Below are 21,963 nucleotides of genomic sequence, written 5' to 3' on the forward strand. Positions count from 1 at the left end.
TGGCATTGGTTTTGACTGTGGTATTTTTCAAGCTGGAAACCACTTTATACATTACCTTTTCCATTCCTCTAGTGCTGTGGATAGAGACTCAGAGGCTCAGACAGCTGGGGTCACTGGATAATCAGTTGCAGAGGTGGGCCTGAATCTGGTACTGTAACTGCTCCACCTGAGTGGTCTGTAGGACCCCAGGATGCCCAGATGTGGACTGTTCTTGGAAAAGTGTATTATCTCACTGTATGAGATAGGTGCAGAGAACATGACTCTTAGTACTTAAAGCTCTCAGTAGGGCCCTCTTTGTTGGGCTGCAGTATGGTGTTTGCTTTTCTTAAAATAAAGGTTAATTTATCCACTCACAAATCGACTACAGACAAAAACTAAGCTGACATCCCAGTGGGGAAGAACTCACAATTAGATCCTGCAGGATTTGGTGAAAGGGGCCATCTTGGCCCCTGAGCAATAGAAACCTCTCCAGGGGAGAAGAGAGATGTCATTCAGAGACTTTGATGATATCCCTATTTCAGTCAAAATGCCCTTGCCTTGCACTTGGTGTCTCCTACATCGTCTGTGACTCATTTGTCCAGGTAAAAAGAAGCACATTATTATGCTCCTCATTTTGAAGGGGAGACTCTTGTCAACATCCTGCCTCCACTTGAGTATGGTGTTGGATTATCCAGGCATCAAGGAGTAGAGGGACGTTTGCCCAGTGGATTTGAGTCATGGAGTCTAGAGTCAGCCCTCCCTGAACTCGAATCTCAGTCCTGTCATTAGGACTTAGCAGATATGGGAACTTGAGCCAATTATTTCATCTCTCAGCTTCCTTTTACTCACTTGTAAAAGGGGGATCATAACATTACCCCTACAAGATAAGATGTGCTAGGTAGTGCTGTAGTAACAAATGGTCCCACACTTCAGAGGCTGCAGACTATAAGGTTTATGTTTTATTCACACGACTCGGCCATTGGAGATTGATGGGGACTCTTCTACAGTTGTCCGTTTCTCTGAGACCTAAGATGGTAGAACAGCCACCATCTGGAACTTTGCTGGTGACTGTGACAGAGGAAAAGAGGATGTGGGGAGCCAGTGTACTGGCTCGTAAAGTTTTCCTCTGGACATAGGTGAGGAAAGCGTGAAGTCTCCCAATCACCTTTCGTCCTTAACACAGATGGGATTTTAGCCAAAAGGATGGATGTCTCTTTTACTTCCCATTTGGTGGGTGGTGAGTGATAACAGGGAAGGTTTATGTGGAATTTCCAGAGAAAAGAGTCATTTGTGACTCTTTGATGTTATATTAATCTAAGAAATTACCTGTATCTGATGGAATTTTATGAAATCTTGGCTCTTATGTGGCCCTCTATTTCAAGCAGCTTGAGCTTTTGGGAGACTGTGCTCACTGTAAAACCTTATAGTGGTCTGTTTCACATGGTCTGGGGGCAGGAACAATCTTGTTCTTTCATAAGTTTTTAAATTCTGAAAACGATAAAAGAAGACTAAAGGCAGCTTTGAATCTCAATTTTGTCACCCTAGTACATCCATGGTCTGTCTGTCTGTCTCTCTTTTTATCCACACGTATATGTTTGGCAGAGATGCCGTCAGATGAGAATGCCATACCATGTGTATTTCATACAATTTGGGGTTGATGTTACATTACCCGTATTTTGTGTATTCCTTTATGGCCTTCAACATACTTACATTTAACAGTTGTAGACAGTGAGTATACCTGTCTGTATTGGTTTTCTGTTGCTGTGTAACAGATTAGCACAGACCTGGCAGCTTAAGACAATGCATGATTATCTCAGAGTTCTGCAGGTCAGAAGCCTGAGCCTTGCCTGGGTTCTCTGTTCAGGGTGTCACAAGGCTGAAATCAAGGTCCTCATAGGCTGAATTCTCATTTGGGGAAAAATCTGCTTGCCAACTCATTTATGCTGTTGGTTGAATTCTGTTCCTTGTGGTGGATAGCAAGTCTGCATCTTTTTTGCTGAGTCTCTGCCAGGGGTTGCTCTCAACTTTTAGAGATCACCCTGCCTTCATTGTCATGTGACTTCTTCCATCTTCAAAGCCTATGGTGGAGAATTTCCTTGGCACCCAAACCCTCTTGCCCTTCAGATCTTCTTTACTAGGAAGAGCCCCATTTCTTTTTAGGGCTCATCTCATTAGGTGAAGTCTACTCATGAGAATTTCCCTTTCTTAAAGTCAGGACAGCCGTGTGACATACCCTGCTCACCACCCAAGAAATACAGGGCATTAACACCAGGGAGCCTGAGTGTAGAGAGACACTCAGAATGTTGCCAACCCACCACCTCCTTTTACAGTTGTATTTACCTCTTACAGCTGCTGCAGCAAAGCCCTAAAGACAGGGTGTGGTAAAATGACAGACACATGCTCTCTCACAGTTCTGGAGGCTAGAAGTCTGAAGTCAAGGTGTTGGTGGGGCCGCACTTCTTCTGAAACCTGTACGAGAATTCTTCATTGCCTCTTCCCAGTATCTGGTGGTATGCTGGCGATCTTTGCAATTCCCTGGCTTGTAGACCTAACACTCCAGTCCTCCATCTTCAAATGGTGGTGTCCCTGTCTCACTACATCTTTAGGTTGCCATCTTCTTATAAGGACACCTATCATAGTGGATCAGGGCCCACTCTACTCCGGCATGACCATTCACCTTAACTACTTATATCTGCCAACAACCCTTTTCACAATTAAGGCGAGGTACAGGGCACTAGGCCTTCAGAATAGCCTTTTTTTTGGGGGGGGGATACAATTCAACTCATAACAATGTTCTTTAATTGTATTTTTATGTTTCAAGATTCTGTATGATAGATAAACTTTTAATGGTCATTGTTGAATATGACATAGTTTCATTCTTCCTTGTTTCCTTATAGTATAGTTCTTGGAATGAGATCTCTGCACAGGATTCTTTTCCAATAGAGCAAGAAAGGACCCAGTTTCTTAAGATGACTATGTGCCAGGTACCGAGGTAGATCTGTGTCTGTATGTTTCATTATATCTTTCCAGATATTAGCAACATTTTATAAGTGAAGAAACTCTAGTGCAGAAAGCAACTTTGCTCAAGTGTGCATATATGGTGTATTTGTCAGTCAAGGACCAGCAAGGAAAATGCAAACTCTAGGTATTTGATACAGAAGGAATTTAATGTAGGGAATTGGTTATAGGGTGAGCCAACTCAGAGATTAACAGTGACCAGAATCTACTACCATTAGGGTGGATGGTCACAAGATGAAGATAGTGTTATTGGAGTTCAGGGTTCTGGGTTACTATAAAGAAGGTGGAATTCTTATAGAGTCTCCAGCAGGAGCTACAGGAGCTCTTGCCTGAGTCAGCGGGAGGGGGAGAGAGAGAGAGATCCGTGAGTATGTATGCCCTGGAATATATGTATACATGCATTCCATATGTATGTATATATGTGCTCTGGACTCTCCTTTCCTTCTACCTCCAGTCTCCTCTGAGTGCGTCTAACTGGTCAAATCAGAAGCCAGGTGACAACAGGATCTTGGGAAACTTGTTCTTACCTTGTAGCCCTCTCCCCTGACCTCTCCCCTGTTACACAGAGCAGAGCCAGGTCACAGAATCTATCTATCTGATAGTAAATGACCTAGGATCACCCTACTTAATAATAGTAAGAGTAGTGATAACAGCATGATCATATTAATAGCTACGATTTACTCTATGTGTAGTATTACTATATGCCAGCCACTGTAGAAATTCTCAACTTACGTTTTCTCTTTTAATCCTCATGATAACTCTGTAAGTTAGGTACTACTAAACTTCTGTATTACTGTTGGGTAAACCAAGGCTCAGAGAGGTTAAACCCTTTGCCCAAAGTCATATGGGTAATAAGTGGAGTCTGAACGCCTGTCAAGTTCTGACTTCCCAATCATTGTTCAAATGCTGGTGGTATTGAATTAAAGCATTTGTATATTTAATGTAATGCATAACTAAAGGCAGGATAGGTATAAAGTGAGACTGTGAATATCAGGCTTGGTTCCCAGAAAACCCTTTGGCCGTGAACCCATGAGCTGACTGGGCCTCCAGTGAATTTGGAGCAACAACCACCTGTCACCCGCCATAGTTTATTCCCTGGTTGTGTCCCAGCCTTGAGTCTTCCAAGTGTCTGAGCAGGTTGGAAGAGTGAGTAGAGATAACAGAAGCCAGGGTTACCATGAGGATTGCCTTGAATAAAGTAAGGTAATGAGAGAAGTGCTTTGTAAATCACAGAGTACCCTGCAAATGACAAGTGACACTATTATAACAGACCAAAGCCTTTGTTTTCACAGGGGCTTTGATTTGAACATTATCATTTTGGCTTTCATTTTGAATGTGATTTGAAATATGGCAGTCATTGAATAGGAAAGACATCTGGTTCAGTGCAGGAAAAAACTGACTAGTCAGTGTGCAGACCTATTCTGTTCCAGCCTCTGTACTGGGCATTGCACACCTCTTCCCTTCAAAGAGCTTTGCACCTAGTGTGGGAGGGTTACAAAGGGCAAACATGATTACAGTTCACTGTGACATGGGCCACGATCAGTGTATGTGCAGCATGGTCAAGTGATGGAGAGGAGGGAGGGTTTATTTACTCTATCTGGAGCCAGAGAAGGCTTCCTAAACTAGACCTCGAGGAGGGAGGGGGAGAGGGGCTTTCCAGGTAACAGAGTCTGCACGTGGAAGGTACAAACGCCTAGAATGGTATCTAGTGTGCCGTGGTGGAAGATAGATGGGGAAGTGGAGGTAGATTCAGCTGCAGAGCCTGATAATGGAGAGCATTCTGTATTGGGCCAAGGAAGCGGAGATTCCACCCCCCAGGTGTCAGTGCCCTCCATCTGCAGGATGCTATGTGAGTTACAGGAAACACCTTTGTGGTTGACTAGTTGAATTTGTGACTCACTGTGGAGAGGGAGAATGCACACCATGAAGAGCCTTGGGGAGTCTCATTAACAAGGTGTTAGAAGGACTTACTATAGGATTTGGGCTTTGGTTGGATAATTGGAGTGGAGGAGTGTCCAAGGGAGTGGGCATTTGCTCTAGACTGAAATCTGTCAGGAAGTGGGGATAGTTCTATGATCAGGCATTTGAATAAGTTTAATCCAGATGGAGGTAATACTATAGCAGGATGAAAGTGGTAATTGGTAGAGACGCCACCAGCCTCGCATGAGCCAGGAGAGGGTGCTGTGTGTTTTGTGGTTTGCATGGTGGCCTTGTTTTTGTCTTAGAAAAAATGATGAAGTGGTTTTGTTCTACCTCACTTCATCATGGTAGCAGCGAGCTGGTCTGTTTGGCTGTTGTGTGAGATTGTTTAGGCCAACCAGAGAACAAAAGGCCCTAGCTGGAAGTGTCGGGCCAACTTCCAGAAACCTGATGTCCTAGCTGATGGTAACAGGCCAGTTCCCGGATATCGGGGACTGCCCCAGAGAGCAGGGCAGGTCAAGGTGTCATCTGCTTTTGCATAGCTCCTTCAGGAATATGTGGTATCCCTAAGGTTGACTCTCAGATTCACTGGGGCCTTGGGTGAATTCTCTCCTCCTTTGAGACCATTCTTCTCTCTAGTGAATGGAGGAATGATCTGTGAGCCCTCTCCCTTGAGAGCTGAGATATCATGATTCTATTTTTGAGAAATTGATGATTCCTGGGTCAGAGTGAGAAGAGCAGAGATAGGAGCATCACCTGGACTGTGAGGGCTCTGTGTGGACCCACCGCACACAGCTCTGCCTGCACCCAAGACTACTCTTAGGTTGAGGTGGAGCAGTGGTTTTGCTGGTCATGTGTCATTTGTCTCTCAACTTGCATTCACCCCAGTCCTAGTAATAATTTTTCCTCTTCCCTTCCTGTCCCTTCCCATCCCTTCCCTTCCTGTCCCGGCCCTCTCTCTGTTTCTGTTTTTGTTGTTGTCTTAATCAGTAAGGGAATTTATTGGTTTATGGAAATTAATGGTCAGAGAAGAGGTCTCACACACTTGCGGTGTGGGTTGATTAAAGGCTCAACCAGTGACTTCACGCATTCCAGCTTCTTGCTCGCTCTGTCTTTCCCTTTACTTTTATTTTTGGCTCGGCTTCCATCATGTACCCATTCTCTGGTCCCACATGGTTAGACAGCAGTGCTAATCCTACCTTTCTCTCTGGAAGGATGAACAGACTACTTCTGATGGTCGGTGGGCAGATTTGGGTCATGTGTCCATCCCCGAACCATCCCTGAACTACAGGGGTGGACGCGTGGATAAGCTGATTGGTGTAAATTGCACTGAAAGATGAGTTCAGCTGGACTGAATCGGGGTCCACTCCCGGAGCTGATGGCGGGTCATATCACAAACTGTCTGGTCTGGCTGTGGGAAAGAGGTCTCCAAGAAAAATTTGGAGTAGTGCTTAACTGAAAGAATTGTGAATACCAATTGAGAAGCCAAAATAAAACTATAGATTATCTTCCTCAGAGATGCCCAGCATCTCTGGCAAGCTCCAGCACTGCCACTGTCTTTCTAAGGGAGACTAAACTTCTTGTTGTCTCTTGGTCTCCATTCTCTGTGTTGTTTGATGGGGATAGAACGGTGCTTCCCCAGCTCTGTAGGGATGTGCATCATTGTCTACTGTTAGAGGACTGTGTGTTCATTGCAGGACACAGGACAGTCATGCCAAGGGGAATGGAAGCCCTTTGCTCACCAAGACCCTGTGGACTGGATCTGTGGAGGGGTCACTGTGTTAGGGGGGCTCTTGTCAGATGAAAGGCCAAGAACACATTCAGGACTCTGGAAACGATTGAGTGTTTACACCAGCCTCTTAAAGCTTCTCCAATGAGGTGTGACTTGCCTTCCTTGAGCCTTGGACTCTCTGCTTGTTCTTCATGGTTTGCATTGATCCCTGGGGTTGGGAATGAGAACTACGCTCTGGGAAGATGAACAAACACCTTGTGAATCCAGCAACATGAATTCTCCCCAGACAGCTCTAGGAATAACTGCCAGAACAAGGCCACAAATAGTGGCAGGCATGGAAACTATGTTCAAGGTTCAGCAGCCCTCTAGGGGAGGGCGGAAGCATCCTGGTCTGGGTGCGATGGGCTGTGACTGGTGGGTAAAGAATGGAAAGGGCAGATGTGGGAGGTTGGAGTCGGAGCCCCTCTGGAAAGTGTGAGGTGGCTGACCAGGAAGTTCTGGGATTGGCAGAGGGGTTGTGGGGCTGCGGGGGAGGGTGGGTACCTCAGGGATGGGAAGCTGCACGCACAGTTACATCCTTGCCACTTACTAGCTCAGTGGACTTGGGCATAGCTCTCTGAATCTCTACATCCACATCTGTAACATGGGGAGACAATACTCAGATGTTTCTGGCCTGGGCCCCTCATATCCTTTTCTGTGGACCCTGCATTCTCTGGTGTCTGCAGGGTTCTTCACTCCTATTCTGCCTTGATCTTTGTTCATACAGCTTCAGAGTCTGTGAATTCAACATGGCTGGCCCCAGGGGTGACCGTGGCACTTGCACCTTTGTACCCCAAACCCCAGATCCACTTGTTCCTTCTGGGAAATCTCTTCTCCGCATTGGCTTTGTTCACTGAGCTCTGTGAGGGTGCTCAATGTTGTAGAGACTCAACCAATGAAGGGTAGTCTCGGAGCCTGGGATCTGGACTGAGTGGAGTCCTGCCATTACACACACCCCGACGCTTTCCGAGTAACATCATTAAACATCCCACAGTAGCACCCATAGTGACTGACTAATCCAACATTGTGTGGGTTACTAATGCCTCCTGTTACAGCAGCAACCTTTCCTGCCTCATTCCTGTTCCGGTTTGGATAATTTACCTTGCAGCTCCAGGATTTTCTCCAGAATGGGCAGGGATGACTCACATTATTGCCCTAAAACCCCATGGAAATGTATCACCGCTCGCTTCCTTCCCAGTGTGATAAATCTGGTTATAACTTGTAGATGGCCACTCGTGGCTGTGCAGCAGTTTAAAATGCACTGAAAGATTCATTCAGCTAAATCGAAGTTGTCAGGTGGATCGCCAGAGGGAATTCTTGTTGCAGACACAAGTTGTGTTACTTCTGCTGTAGCCTTGTGGCGGCTTTCAAATTGCTGTTAGGAAATAAATCCATTAATCAGTATGGACCGCCCCGACTCACTGTGCTAGGCTGTGGGCTCCTTGGAGGCACAGTGTATGTCTTAGTCCCTCACCTGCCTCTTAGCATCTGGTGTAATATGCCCTAGATAATTGATTCTTTTTTGTTTTTCCAGTATAACATTAAATTCTTAAAAAACAAAAAATAGAATCCCCAGTTATCACAGATAGAAGTGGCCTCAGAGAGAACCTCTTCCAGTCCCTAGATGAGAGTCCTAAGGCCCAGAGAGGGAGAGTGATATCTCCAAGGTCACACAGCAAGATTCCATGAGAGAGCTGGGCATGAACCCTGGCTCCCGATGCCCAGCCCAGGGCTCTGGTTCTCTTTTGTGCTTTTCTTGGCCACTCCTGTTGATGAAGGATGCTAGAAATTCCATTTGGACTTTATTCTACTGTTTTACAGTCTCTTCTGAGTAATAAGGTCGGCTTGTTTAATAAGTTCAGCTTCAAAGTAGGTCAGGGATTTTATTTCTGTGCATGGGCCATTAGCATTCTTAAGTGAGAACACATTTTTTTTTTAACTGAGAAAATATCCTCTGTGTAGATGAGATGCTCCACGTCTGCCTATTTCCTAAGCTGTGTCAGATCCTTTTATACCACAAAACCTCTGTGAGGGGGGCCCCAGGCTTCTCAATGGAGGCTGAGGCCAGATGGGAGGGATGGGTAGGGGACCACGTGAAGTCTGAGCCAGAAGGGCAAGGTGATTGCCAAAGGCTTCTCAAGCTAGTAGTCACATTGAAGTGAGGTTTCTGGTTTGTTTTGTCAGAGTTAATTCTCTGAAGAACTCCAAATGCTAGTTGAGAGGATTGAGCACTACATCCAGAAATCTCTCCAATCTCTTGTGACTCAAGTTTCTTCCCAGATCCGGTTACCCACTGGCCAAGCTGGTGGAAAGGAGTCGGGGCCTAGATGTTGCTGCTGCTGTTGCCAGGGAGAAGGATCGGGGCACGCCCAGGCGGGGTGCTGGGGAGGGGGGTGAAGGGTGACATGACACCTCCTCTATTTAGGGCTGCTCCTGAGGGTAATAGCAATTTTCTATTTCTAGCAATGACCTGAATTGTTTCATGAGCTCACTCCTTAGTCTGTTGCCTTTAACCTAAATGGGGCTGGTAAAACAATAAAAGAAAAATGGTTTCTATTCAGAATTCCTGTTTGAGGCACCATGTTTGACAGTGAAGGTTGTGGAAGCAGGAGTGGCCATGTCCCCACCTTGCAGTGACACGGTTGTAGGGAAGAAAGACACGGACATAAGCAGTGGGTAATGTGGGCAATGGTGGGCTGCATAGGCCTCTGGCAGTGTTTTCCACACATCAGTCTATTCTGAGCCCCCTTCACACTGTTTTTTCCTTACCTATTCTCTTAACACTTTTGCTTTTAAAAACGAGACACTTTCCTCGATCTTTCAAATGAGAATTCATAGCATGGTAATCTCTATATTATTATAGAGAAAGGAAGTCTGTTAGGTTTCTAACACAAGCTAAAGTACGTCTTCGCCTGTTAAACTAATTTATGGATTAGTGCCCGCTGGTGTGCACCTGATTTAATTGCACGCATATCACTAGCATGTACTGCACTTTGGAACGTGTCAGGGAGGATTTCCAAAGCAAGTGAAGTGTTGGCAGGGTCTTGAAGGATGCAACTCTTTGAGCAAGTGCGTGATGACTGTGAATAATCATATATGTTTCTGTGTAAATACATGGGGTGTCTCAGTACACAAGGTTTTGTGGGGGCATAGAGGGAGAGGTGATGTCTTGGTCCCTTGGGGTGGTGTTTTTTATTGCTCTTTAGATAGTTTTCCAAGAAAACCTCGTGATACTGGCTTTTTCCACTGCCACTCCCTTTCATTGCTTAGATTATGTGCATTACCACTACATAATTGTGAGTCAGTTGTTGGTTTATTCTATGCAGGGCTCTCTGTAAGCATTAGAACTCCTCCCTGTGTCCCAAGCCAGGAAGAGACAGGTGAGGAAGGCCACTTACTCACCCTCCCATCCATTCATTCATTCATTCATTCATTCATTCATTCATTCATGTGTTTATTTACTGCTATCTCCAAGGCTAGGATTGGAGACATAGATACACATACAACATTACTAACTAAAGGGTAGGGTGGTTGAGGAATCATTCAGATGTTCTGCATATTATGATTGTTAAGGAAGGTATTGTGGTGAACAAAATGAATGATGTAGCCAATGGTTCTCAAACCTGGCTGCACATTGGAAAAGCCTGAGGTGTTAAAAAAAAATGCCGATGCCTAGGTCTCACCCCAGAGATTCTGATTTGATTGGTAAAGGTTGGGAATTGGACATCAGGAGCTTTAGAAGTTGTCCATATGGTTCTAATACACAGCTGTGGGCGAGCCATGGGTGCAATCACAAAAGGTCATTTTTAAAGAATGGTACTTGGTGCTATGGAGGAAATGGGCATGGCAGAACCCAGGCTGTTTGATAGGTAGGTATGAGTTCAGCCTAGCCCTCTCAAAGGGCTCCCCAGAACTTCAAGCCCTGCAGAGTTTTAACAGTGGTCTTCCTGTTTCTTAGAGCGGCTCATTTCATGCTTCTTGTCTGCAAAGGAACTGGTTTCCTGTAGCTTTTGAATTGACTGTGAGACCCCCGAATGTTCCTACATCAGCTTTCTGGGCAGAACCTCTGTGGTTTGGGGTCAATCTTGAGTACATCTTAACTGTTGGGAAACCTCATTGGGATTTCCAATCAGGAACATATACAGTTACGTTTCCTTTCCTTGAGGGGAATCAAAACTAGGAGAGGAAATTCATGGGCCAATTTTAAGAGGACATAAAGGCCTCCAAGCTGTGAAGTGTTCCATAGGAATGATGCCCTTTGAGATCAATTCTTTTTTAAAAAAATGTTAATACCTTGGGAGGATTGCTACATTAAACCTGTTTGTCCTTTAGTGTATGTGACTTTAATCAGATTGCTTTCCTGATTAAGATCTAGAAGAGGTTTTAGGCAAGACTTTTTTTTAAAGCTTTGTTATTATATGTGTTTTTCTTCAATGAAAAATGATAGTAATTTCACTGGGACCATCAATGTGCCCCACTGAACAGGCCAAGGTATATCTTTGTAGCAGGGCAAGCTTTCAAATTCACTTCTCATTTTATTGCATGTATGAGTACAAAGGTGAGTTTAAAACAGTTTCTTTCATTTTATATCACCACATTGAGAAATAAAGAGGCAGAGTTTAAGGCTAGGTTTTATTAGTAAATGGTTCTGTATGTGCTAGAACATTTGAATTTATGATACCTTGGTGTAGACCCCTCTGTCCTGCCCCTGCAGTTGGATCTATGTTACACTGAGTCCCATCTATGCAAATATCCATCCCTATCTTGTGGACAGTTTCTTTACCAGGTATCTTTTTTCAAGTAATTAAAAATTAATGCCTTCATAGATATCACTATCATATAATACATGGAATAAATATACAAAGTGGCCATATGTTAATGCCCTTGTTTGCTTACCACTGCAAAGTAAAAAGCACTGGGCTTACCAAATGTTCAAACACGCCTTGAAGTGCATTAAAATGTCTCCTTTGAGGGCATTCTTTAGTAAAAGTAGGCTGTCCTTTTATTTTTATCTAAAGTAGATTCAGCCAAGTCTTCCCCAGTCTTCTGCCTGGTTTGTATGCTTTAATTTCAAAGGTGATTCTGAAACTGATCTTAAAGGAAGCTTGAAGCATGGTGTGTATGCATTTGATTGTGCCTCTTTATATTAACTTGTTGCCAAGATGTTTCCCTTTTTAGTCACAAAAAATTCTTCCTCCAGATCTTTAATTGTTTATCTAGGCTGGATTAGTCACATACTACTCCAAAGTGTAGTGGCTTAAACCAGCAAGGATTTATTGTCTCGCAGGCATGGGCTAGGGGATCATGGTGCAGCTTGATTGGGTGATTCTGGCTTGGGCGCTCTCACAGGCTGCAGTCATCCTAAGTCTAGTCTGAGGGAAGATCTCCCAAGTTCACTTACTCACTTGGCTGTTGGGCAGCCTTCAGAAGATCTTCTTAAAAGATCACTCACATGGCTGTTGGCCTCAGAGCCTCATTAGCTGTTGGCTGAAGATTTCATTTCTTTGGGAATGTGTGGCTCTCCAGAAAACAACTCAATAAGGTTGAGGGGGTGGGGAGGAAGAAAGGGAGAAAGGAGGAAGGAGAGGGAGGGAGGGGGAGGGAGGGGGAGGGGAGAGAAAGGAAGTAAGTAGAGAGAGGAAGGGGAGAGAGGGGAGGAGAGGGAGGGAAGGGCAAGAGAGAAGGGGAGGAAGAGTGGAGAGATGGACAGGGAGAGAGGGAGAGGGAGAGGGCAAGGAAGGTGGTAGTCTTTTTGTAACCTAATCTCGGAAGTAACAGCGTCATATCACTTTTGCTATTCTCCTTTTGTTAGACGTGAACAAGAGGTCTAACCCACTTTCAAAGGGTCAGAGTTAAACAAGAATGTAGATACCAGAAGAGTAAATCATTGGGGGCCATTTTAGAGACTGTCCACAGCAATTAGGGTCTCCAAACATCACCAAAAAGTGATGGGCATTTGCAGATACTGTCCAGGATTTTTCTGGCACAGGAAAAATTGAGGTTTAGCTCTTTGTAGCTCTACAATAATAAAAGTAGCATATTAAGTGTCTAAGTATATCTTATACTTCCCAGATTGACAGCTGCTTAATAATGAATCACTGATTGAATTTGAGGTAATGCTACCATCTTCTTCTCTGTCAAGTCCAATAAAGGGATTCTGAAGGACAGCGCCATGCTGGATACATGCCTCTCAGGTTGTAGGCTCTGAATTTCACTGTCTTACATCTTTTTAATAGTTTTGAGCATATGCTTCCTGTTTCCCATTTTTAGGCAACTATCCATCATCCTGATTGAAAACATAATTTTAAAAGTATTATGCTTCTAAAAAATAAATGAAGAGTGCCACTAAAACTTGCAAAACAAAACCCATTTTTTCAGTATTTCTGTGTTACTGAAAAATGCTCTATGGCAGGAAATAGAACCAAATATAGTTATGTGTTTGCCAACTGAATGTTTGATGGAACACAATTTTGTCAGGAACCTGAACTGATTTGTGAGTACTGATGAATTTGAGTAGAGTAAAAAGTAAAAAAATTAACACGGATTTGACACAGAAGGTGTGACTTACAACTGGGAAAATGGTAAATTGAACCTGGTCAAAATTAAAACTTTTGATCTGCAAAAGCCCGTGTGAAGAGAATGAAAAGACAAGCTACAGAGTGGGAGAAAATATCTGCAAACCACATACGTGACAAAGGACTAGTGTCTAGAATATATAAAGAGTTCTTAGAACTCAACAGCAGAACAGCAACAACAAGAAAACCAAACAGCAACCAACAGTTCAATTAGAAAATAGGTGAAAGTTAATGATCAGACATTTCACTGAAGAGGATATACAGACAGCAGATAAGCACATGAAAAGATGTTCAGTATCAGTAACCATTAGGGGAGTGCAAATCAAAACCACAGTGATCTATCACGACATACCAGAATGGCTAAAACAAAATGGTAGCACCAAATTTTAGTGAGGATGCAGAGCCCAGATCACTCCTTCATTGATGGTGGGTGTGGTCATAAAGACCAACATGAGGGATCCCTGTGGTGGTGGAAACATGCCATCTTGATTTTACCAGTGTCAGCATCCTGGTTGTGATATTGAATGATAGATTTTTTTTCTTTTGATGAATGACAATTTTGTTTTTTACACTTAAAGTCTGATGAAAAATCCTATTAAAGAAAATCCAACATCTCAATCAGAAAGGATAACTGTATTTATTCATTAAATATCATCTAGGTCTTCTATAACACAACATGAAAACACCCGGCATGCATATTTAATATTGGTACAATGGATTCAAGACCAAGTGCACGTGGTACAAGCATCAAGGCTAGATTACAAATTGTCATAGTCATAGTCGTCATCCCCATCTTCTCATTTTCTTTTCAATGCATTTGATGATTCTTTGGCAGCATTTTGTGATGGCCTCCATGTTAGTGGTTATAAGCATGTTTTTGGACCCAATTAATTATGGATTGATTAATCAGAACATTGTGAATCATGGACATTGCAGGAATTGATGCTTTTACAGTTGGGGACTATGAAGTGGGTGTATGTGCAGTAGACCTTTGACCTGTGAGGGACAGTGGAGTCCCTACTTTATTTGACACAGATGTGGTTTGTGGGGCTGCTGTGCCATGTGTGGGAGTACTTGGACTGCTATTATTCCCACAGAAGGAGATGCCTTTTTTTTTTTTTTTTTGTAAACACTTAATTAAGTCTTTAGTTTGGAACAGTCAAGCAGAATATATCAGATGGTAACCTAGGGCCTTGCTGTGGCTTGATTAATGGCAAAGGAGTTTGATTTCTTTGCCTTGCAATATCTAATAAAACATCTCTTGGGGGAGGATAGAGGTAAAAGACTGATCAGCATTACACAGCATTGCCAATAGCGCATCATCTGCATCAACATTAGCTTTCTTAGCATGGCTTGAATATAATTTTACATTGTCTAGAATTGTGGTCACCTAACAGAAGGCAAACTCCAATGTCTGATTTCTAACTCTTGGCTCCTAGTCTGTAATCCCCACATCCTTCAGGATTTGTACCATCATCTGTGCATCTTTTGGCATGCTCTTGGGAAAAGCCATCTTGCCAGACTCCATGATAAGACTTCTTGAGCTAAATCACCCACATTAATGTATTTCAGTCCTGATCTGGATGCAAGTTCTTTGCCTGGCACGGGTTTTTCCAACCGCTGGTGTACCTGGGATTAGGATATTCGGAAGCAACATGGTCCTCACTCTTGCATGATAGTTTTGCACAAAGTTATCATTGGGGAAGCAGAGTAAAAGATACATAGGGTCTATTATTTCTTAGAACTTGTGGAAGTCTATAATTATCTCAAAATAGTTTTAATTAAAAAGAATTAACACTTATGTTCAAAGTGACAAGCTGAGTTCTCAGCCCAAACCAGTAGGGCCTTTCTGGGCAAGGATCAGCAGCCCTTCTTCTGAGGTAGAGTGCTCTGTTCAAGACCTCTTATACTGCTGGATTTCCTGGTAATATCAAACTACCAATTCTTAAAGCCCCTCTCTACTCTCAAAATATTCTGCACTCCAAGCTTTAGTGAAACAAAACAAAATAGATTGCCTCAACTTTTGTGTTGACTCATCGATTCAACGCGTACTTAGGAAGCATTTATTGTGTGCTAAGGATCAAGGCAGTTGCTGTGAATAGGTAGAAATCTAGAAGTGGTCTCTGCCCTTGTGGTGTTTTCATTCTAGTGGAGAAGACCAGGAAGAACAGCCTCACAAATAAAACCAAAAGCATGTCTGAGAGCATGGGGGAAGTCAGGGAGGAAGTAAGTTTGAGCTGGGCTATGGAGAGTGAACTAGGTAAAGCACAGGGAAGAGGAAACAGTGTGGGCAAAGGCCCTGAGACAGAAAGGATCACAACTCATTAGGCATACTTGAAAACAGATGTATGTATCTCGAGCCTGTGCAGCGAGAGGGGCAGTGGCAGCAGACGAGGCTGAACAGACAGACGGGCCACTTCACTCATGGTATTTGAGGCCACATAATGGAATGTAGTTGTTACCTTAGGAAGATAAGTTGGGCTACAGGGTGGAGAATAGATCTGAAGAGGGCAGAAGTAGAAGCAGGGTTAGAAAGGCTTATGCATATTGTACAAATGATTTAAAGCTCTTTCCTTTTTGTTGATTGAAACTTAGCATACGATACGGCAAAGTACATTGACTTTAATATATGAAAGTATGTTAAACTCGCTTTTGATTTTCATCATCATTTGAGATTCTTTGGGATTTTCTCCATACACAATCACATAGTCTATGAATAATGAAAGCTTTATTACTTTCTTTCCAATCCTTGTGTCTCTTATGTCTTTTTCTTGCCCCATTGCAGTAGCTTGAACATCCAGTAAAATGGGGGAAAGCATTCAGTATTTTACTGTTGATTGTGATGTTTACTATGTTTTGATACTTGTTATCAGATTAAAGCACTTGCCCACTGTTCTTAGTTCGCTAAGAGTTTTATCGTGGATAGATGCTGACTTTCATCAAATGCTTCCTTGGCATCTCTTGAGATTCTTACTTGATTTTTATCTTTTAGTCTGTTAATACGATGAGTTATACTGATTAATTTTCTAATATTAAACTGATCTTGTAGTCTTGGAATAAATGCAGTGTGGTCATGATCTATTACTCATTTTATGTATCACTGGATTTGGTTTGCTAATATAATGTATAGGATTCTTATCTCTGTTTATGAGAGATTGAACTGAAAGTTTCTTTTCTTGTGATATCCTTGTAAGGTCTTGGTGTGACAGTTATCATAGGCTCATAAAATGAGTTTGGAAGTATTCTGTGAAAGACTTTGTGTAAAGGTGGTATTCCCGTGGAACCATTTATGCATGTAAAAATTCAAGCTTATTTTACGTTCTGTCTTCAAGTTGAATTTTGTCCCAGGAAGGCATTCTATCTAAAAACTGTCACTTTGTAGATCCCCTCAGAGGTTGCTCTGTATTTCTTGGGGTTCCCTCTGTCTGTGCTTAAGAAATACATGATTAAGATGTTCGAAATATCTAGAATAATGCCTGAAATGTGATAACCAATAAATTTGCCCTCTTTCTCTCTGTACATATTCTCTCCCTGACACAAAAATACCCACCTGTAGTGGCCTATGATGGGTCCCAACATGAAGCCACCAATTCTGTTATCAGAGCCCAGTGTCTACCTGCTTGAGTCAGGATTGTGGCTTCTAGGGATGGTGATGGTGGCCCGTGGTCTAATGAGACCTTGCCATGTTCTGTTGCTCCAGAGTCCTTTCTCAAAGGGCTGCTGTTTAGGCCTGCCAATGCTAACTCTGTCTTTGCACTGGATATGGCAGAACATAGAAGTAGCCCTATGGGGGCGAGGGGTGGTGGGTTGGATGAAGCCACTTTTTCAGTTCCTTTCCATAAAGGGGGGCATTCACCTCTTCAACTCCCCCCACAAGCTGAGCAGGCAGTTGTGGGTAAGTCTCTCCTTTTAATCCATCTGGATGCCTTTTCCTTGAGAGCAGTGAATGTTTGTAGTAACTTTAGCCATTTGGGTCACTTTGGTCATTTGGGCAGCTTAGAGAGGAATTGGGTATCTCCCCCTTCCCACCCTGCACACAGGGATGTTCGGAGGAGAGAAATTTGCAAAATAACAATATCTCTAAAGCCCCATCTCCCTCCCTTTGCTCTCTCACTGTGGCTGGTAGCATAGCAACTGATGGAGCTGCCTGGACTCAGGTTGCCCTGATTTGCGTGTTTCTTCCCTCCCTCCCTCCCACCTCCTTTCCCTTTACTCCAGCTTTCCTCAGACGTGTTCTGTTAAGACGGCTGCCATGTTTTCCCCCTGGTGCTTGTTGAGTGTGGGTTGCCTGTCCCAGTGGGAGATTAGCGGCTCCCTCATGCATAAAGCTGAAATTGATTTCATCGCATGTGCTACATGAGCCCCAGATGCCCGAGTGCTGCTCAGATGCTCAGAGTGGAGATGGCAGGAGGCTTGAGAAATGGTGGAATGGCCTTATAATGGAGGGGGCTGTGGGATGGGGAGAGAGACAAGGTGGGAGGCCATAAGGGATGGGAGAAAGAGGGGAATAACTCACATTTATTCGGGGCCTGTCATGTTTCAGAGATTTGCATTTGGTCTTCTCAAGGGCCCAGTGAGATATCTGTTACCCTGGTTTTACACATGAAGAAACTGAGGTTGAGGGGGAATTAATTAACTTGCCCAGAGTTGTAAAATTAAGAGAGAGGTTATAAGCCAAACTCTGTCTGTCTCACTGCCCATTGTAAGTGAAAATGAATACGAAAATGCAAAGGGATGGAGTCCAGAATATTGGGCCTGTGCACAGAAGCCATGTAGTGCTCTGGGATGCCGGGCAGGGAGCCTGTGGTAGATGGCACTTGTGTGGGCCAGGCAGATGTCATGGAGGTCAGAGCACGACTGTGGCTCCACAGGCATGCATGTGCCAGGACTCACCTGACCTGGTGAATCCTAGTCTTGTGCTAATACTGGTCCCATCCCCCTTGCTGCCTTTTTCAATCCAATCAGTGACCAAATCCTGGCCAGTCACCTAAATCTGTGTCTAGTCCGCTGCCTCTCTAGCCCTATGACCATTATCTTGGCCCAGACATCTATCATTTCTCTCTCAGCAATTGATATAATGTCCCCTGACTCTCATGTCTCTCCTTCAGACCTATTCTTCACCCTGCACTGAGGAGTTGTCCAGAAAGAACAGGTGCCCGTGTCACATCCCTGCTTACAAAGCCTCAGGATGAGGCCCAGGATCCTCAGGAAGACCCTTGCTTATCTGGTCCATGTTGACTTCTCCAGTTGCCTTTTTGCCATTCCCCTCCACCCCTATCTATGTTTTAGCAGGTGATGCTATTCTTCAACGACCCAGTCTCTCCTCATCTCTGTGAAGGCCCTTCCCTCCCAGGTGCCCATTAGTTTCTCTTCTTTCATGACTTCATGATCTGATGTCTCCAGGAAGTCTTCCCTCATTTCCTCCATCTGATTCCCTCCTCCCAGTACTTCCTTAGGGCCACTGTAACTAATTACCACACACTCAATGGCATAAAACATGAAAATTCATTATCTTACAAATATGGAACTCAGAAGTCAAATGGATTAGCAGGGCTGCATTTCTTTGGGCTCCAGGGGAGAGACTGTTGCCTTGCTTTTTACAGTTTGTAGAGGCTACTTGGCATTCCTCGCTAGTGGCCCATTCCTCCGTGTTCAAAACTACCTGTTCATCATCTTTCTACCCCTCTCTGACTCTGATTCTTCTGCCTTCCTCTTTCACCTATAAGGAGCCTTCTGATTACATTGGGCCCGCCTTGATATTCCAGGATACTCTCCCTGCTCAGGATCCTTAACATCATCACATCTTTGAAGATGTTTTTGCCCTGTAAAGTTCTGGGGAGCAGGATGTGTACATCTTTATTTTTAATTTGTTTAATTTTTTAAGTTTATTTATTTTGAGAGACAGAGCAGAGGAGGGGCAGAGAGAGAGAGAGGGAGAGAGAGAGAGAGAGAGAGAGAATCTCAGGCAGGCTCTGTGCTGTCAGTGCAGAGCCCTATGTGGGGCTCGAACTCACAAACCATGAGATTATGCCTTGAGCTGAAACCAAGAGTCAGATGCTTAACTGACTGAGCCACCCAGCCCACCACCCTCCCCACCCTCCCCCGCCCTGGACATGGACATCTTCTGAGGACCACTATGCTGTGTACCACACTCTGTGTCATCAAGACCCTGGCCTGCCACTGTCCAGCCTTTTTCACTTGATTCTAGTGTATTGATTCCTACATCTCTTTCCCTTCCTAGTCTCTTAGATTCCTCCAGGGTAGAAGCAGTTGCTTTGACTCACTGTCTTCAGAACATAGAACCAGCCCTCAGTACTTGTTCATTGAAACACAAAAAAATCCCTATCTCCCTGGCTCTCATCTGCCCACCTCACTCTCCCCTGGCTCTCATCTGCCTGCCTCACTCTCTAGCTGCCCTGGGTGTGGAGAACAGTGGGGCAGTTCAGTGCAAGTGTTAAACCCCCAGACCCGAGCGGGCCATCCCAGGTATCCCAGTGCTATCCCGGCTGCAGGACTTTGGGCAGCTTGCTCAACCTCTGTGCCTTTGTGTCCTCACATGCAGAGCGGAGATAATTATAATGTCTTCCTCTGTCAGTGAGGATCCGGGAAGGAAACCCCAAACCATGGTAGGTATTTCAGACAGACAGTTTTATTGAAGGGAATCACACACATGTTGGGAGATTGCCAGAGCAAATGTTGGGACACTAAGGTGGCCAGGAATTGCAGGAAGCATCTGTCACACCCGGGGCCATGGTAACACAAGGGAATAGGAGTATGGAGCAAGGGCCCCACTGGGGGATGCTTGGTCCTCCGAGGAGGGAGGCCACAGACGGTACTGCATCTGTGGGGGCAGATGGGAGATTGCAGAGCATCTTCTTCCCTCTTCCACCTTTCTAGTCTCCACATACAGCCTCCCACTGGGAGCGCTGAGCCAAAGCTGGCAAGGGAATCCAAAATGCAGTTTGTAGAATCCCTGCCCCAGAATCACAGAGCCAGTTACAATAGGGTGGCCTTGAAGCCAAAGGTCTGGGGGTAAGTAACTGGCACATATCTTTGGTTTCCTCATCTGTAAAATGGATACTATGATAGTACTGGCCTCAGAGTGTGATAGGAGGAATAAATGAGTTCATATGTGTAAATCCTGGGGTAGAGCTGGCACATGGTGCTGAGAGAGCATTTGTCCCTTGTCCCATGGAATAATAATAGCTCTCTGCATCCCGCAGGTGTTACTGACTTGGATGTCTCTGGAACTCAGACACCCAAACTGGCTAAGGCCCGAGTTTCTTCCACCCAATTCTCCATAGCTAGACTGCTGGGAAAGGGTGGGGCAGAGAGTCAAATGATGCCGGATCATGGACCTGTGCTGTTCTACAACAAGATGCTTCTGTGACATGGCCTCTAATTCTGAAGGTTTAGATTCTAGGCTCTTCCCTCGAGGAGATAGACTCTTGATTAGCAGTCAAGGAAAGAAAGGCTCTTCTGGAATGATTACTCTGTTCTTAATTTTGGGAAGTGGCCCAGCAAAGAGTAATCTCAAAAATATCAATATGCTGGGGGAAACAGAGGAGCAGGGCACAGACAGAGTGTTACAGATCATGAAATCTCGCCTGGTGCTAAGTCGCTATTGAATTATGCATTTTTAAATGACTTCACTGGTTGCAACATGACTGTGTTAAGTAGACCGAGGCCAAGCTCTTAAATGTACTTGCTTGTGGAAATGTTGGCAGGAGTACACTCTGACATTGCTGCAGCCCCTCTTCATCCTGACACAGGAAAGGGAATGCATTTAATAGAATCTTTGTGTCTTTCTATGGGGGCCACAAAATGAGGGTACCAACTCAGTTTCCTCCCAACTTAGTGCCAACTAAGTGCACTTGCAATGTGCTGGGACTGTTTAAGACTACTGATTAGAATACCTGATGTTATCCTCATGGCAAGCCACATGAGGGAGGTGTTGTTATCACCCCCATTTTACAGATGAGGAAACTGAGTCACAGAGAAGTAACTTGCCCTGGTTTTCATAATGGCTTACTTTGGATTTCTCCAAAACCAGACCCTGCAACAGCATTTGGCAAGTAGTTTATTTGGAAATGGAAGAGAACACTGGTAGAGGAGGAGAGTTAGTGAAGCAGGAAAGGAAGGAAGGCTTCCCCTAAAGGATGCATGAATGAGCTGGTAGTTCTGGGAGGTATTTGATGCTCATTCCCACTAGTGATCCATTAAAAGACTGAAAAGGGGCACCTGGGTGGCTCAGTCAGTTGAGCATCTGACTTTGGCTCAGGTCACGGTCTCACAGTTCATGAGTTCAAGCCCCACATCGGGGTTGCTGCTGTGAGCACCGAGCCTGCTTGGGATTCATTCATTCTCTCTCTCTCTCTCTCTCTCTCTCTCTCTCTCTCTCTCTCTCTCTCTCCTTCTTTCTCTCCTTCTTTCTCTGACCCCCCCCCCCCCCAAAAAATAAACAAACATCAAAAAAAAAAAAAAAGACTGAGTAGAGCAGGCCCATTGTTCCACCAAGGATCAAAGAAACTGGGGTGTTTATCCACCTCCTTATATTCCTCATTGGGAAAGAGTTGTACCTGGGAGTGATAACACCCTGGCATGCCCAGTCTACCCTACAGTGGGGCCATCAAACTCTGGCAGCTGTAGAAAGCTACCAGCCAGGGAAATGCAGGTGCTGGAGGTAGGAAGTCATCAGCT

At 44.4% G+C, this 21,963-nt stretch overlaps 1 protein-coding gene and 1 pseudogene across 14 annotated transcripts in view; one reads left to right on the plus strand and one right to left on the minus strand.

Annotated features, from left to right (window-relative positions):
• Positions 1 to 21,963, plus strand: part of PTPRT (protein tyrosine phosphatase receptor type T) — a 1,072,026-nt gene that overhangs the window by 431,510 nt on the left and 618,553 nt on the right. The gene's annotated exons all lie outside the window — the stretch shown is intronic.
• On the minus strand, positions 14,022 to 14,968 carry LOC122496262 (annotated as a pseudogene).

This window comes from Prionailurus bengalensis, chromosome A3 (assembly GCF_016509475.1).
Source record: "Prionailurus bengalensis isolate Pbe53 chromosome A3, Fcat_Pben_1.1_paternal_pri, whole genome shotgun sequence".
Taxonomy (NCBI): Eukaryota; Metazoa; Chordata; class Mammalia; order Carnivora; family Felidae; genus Prionailurus; species Prionailurus bengalensis.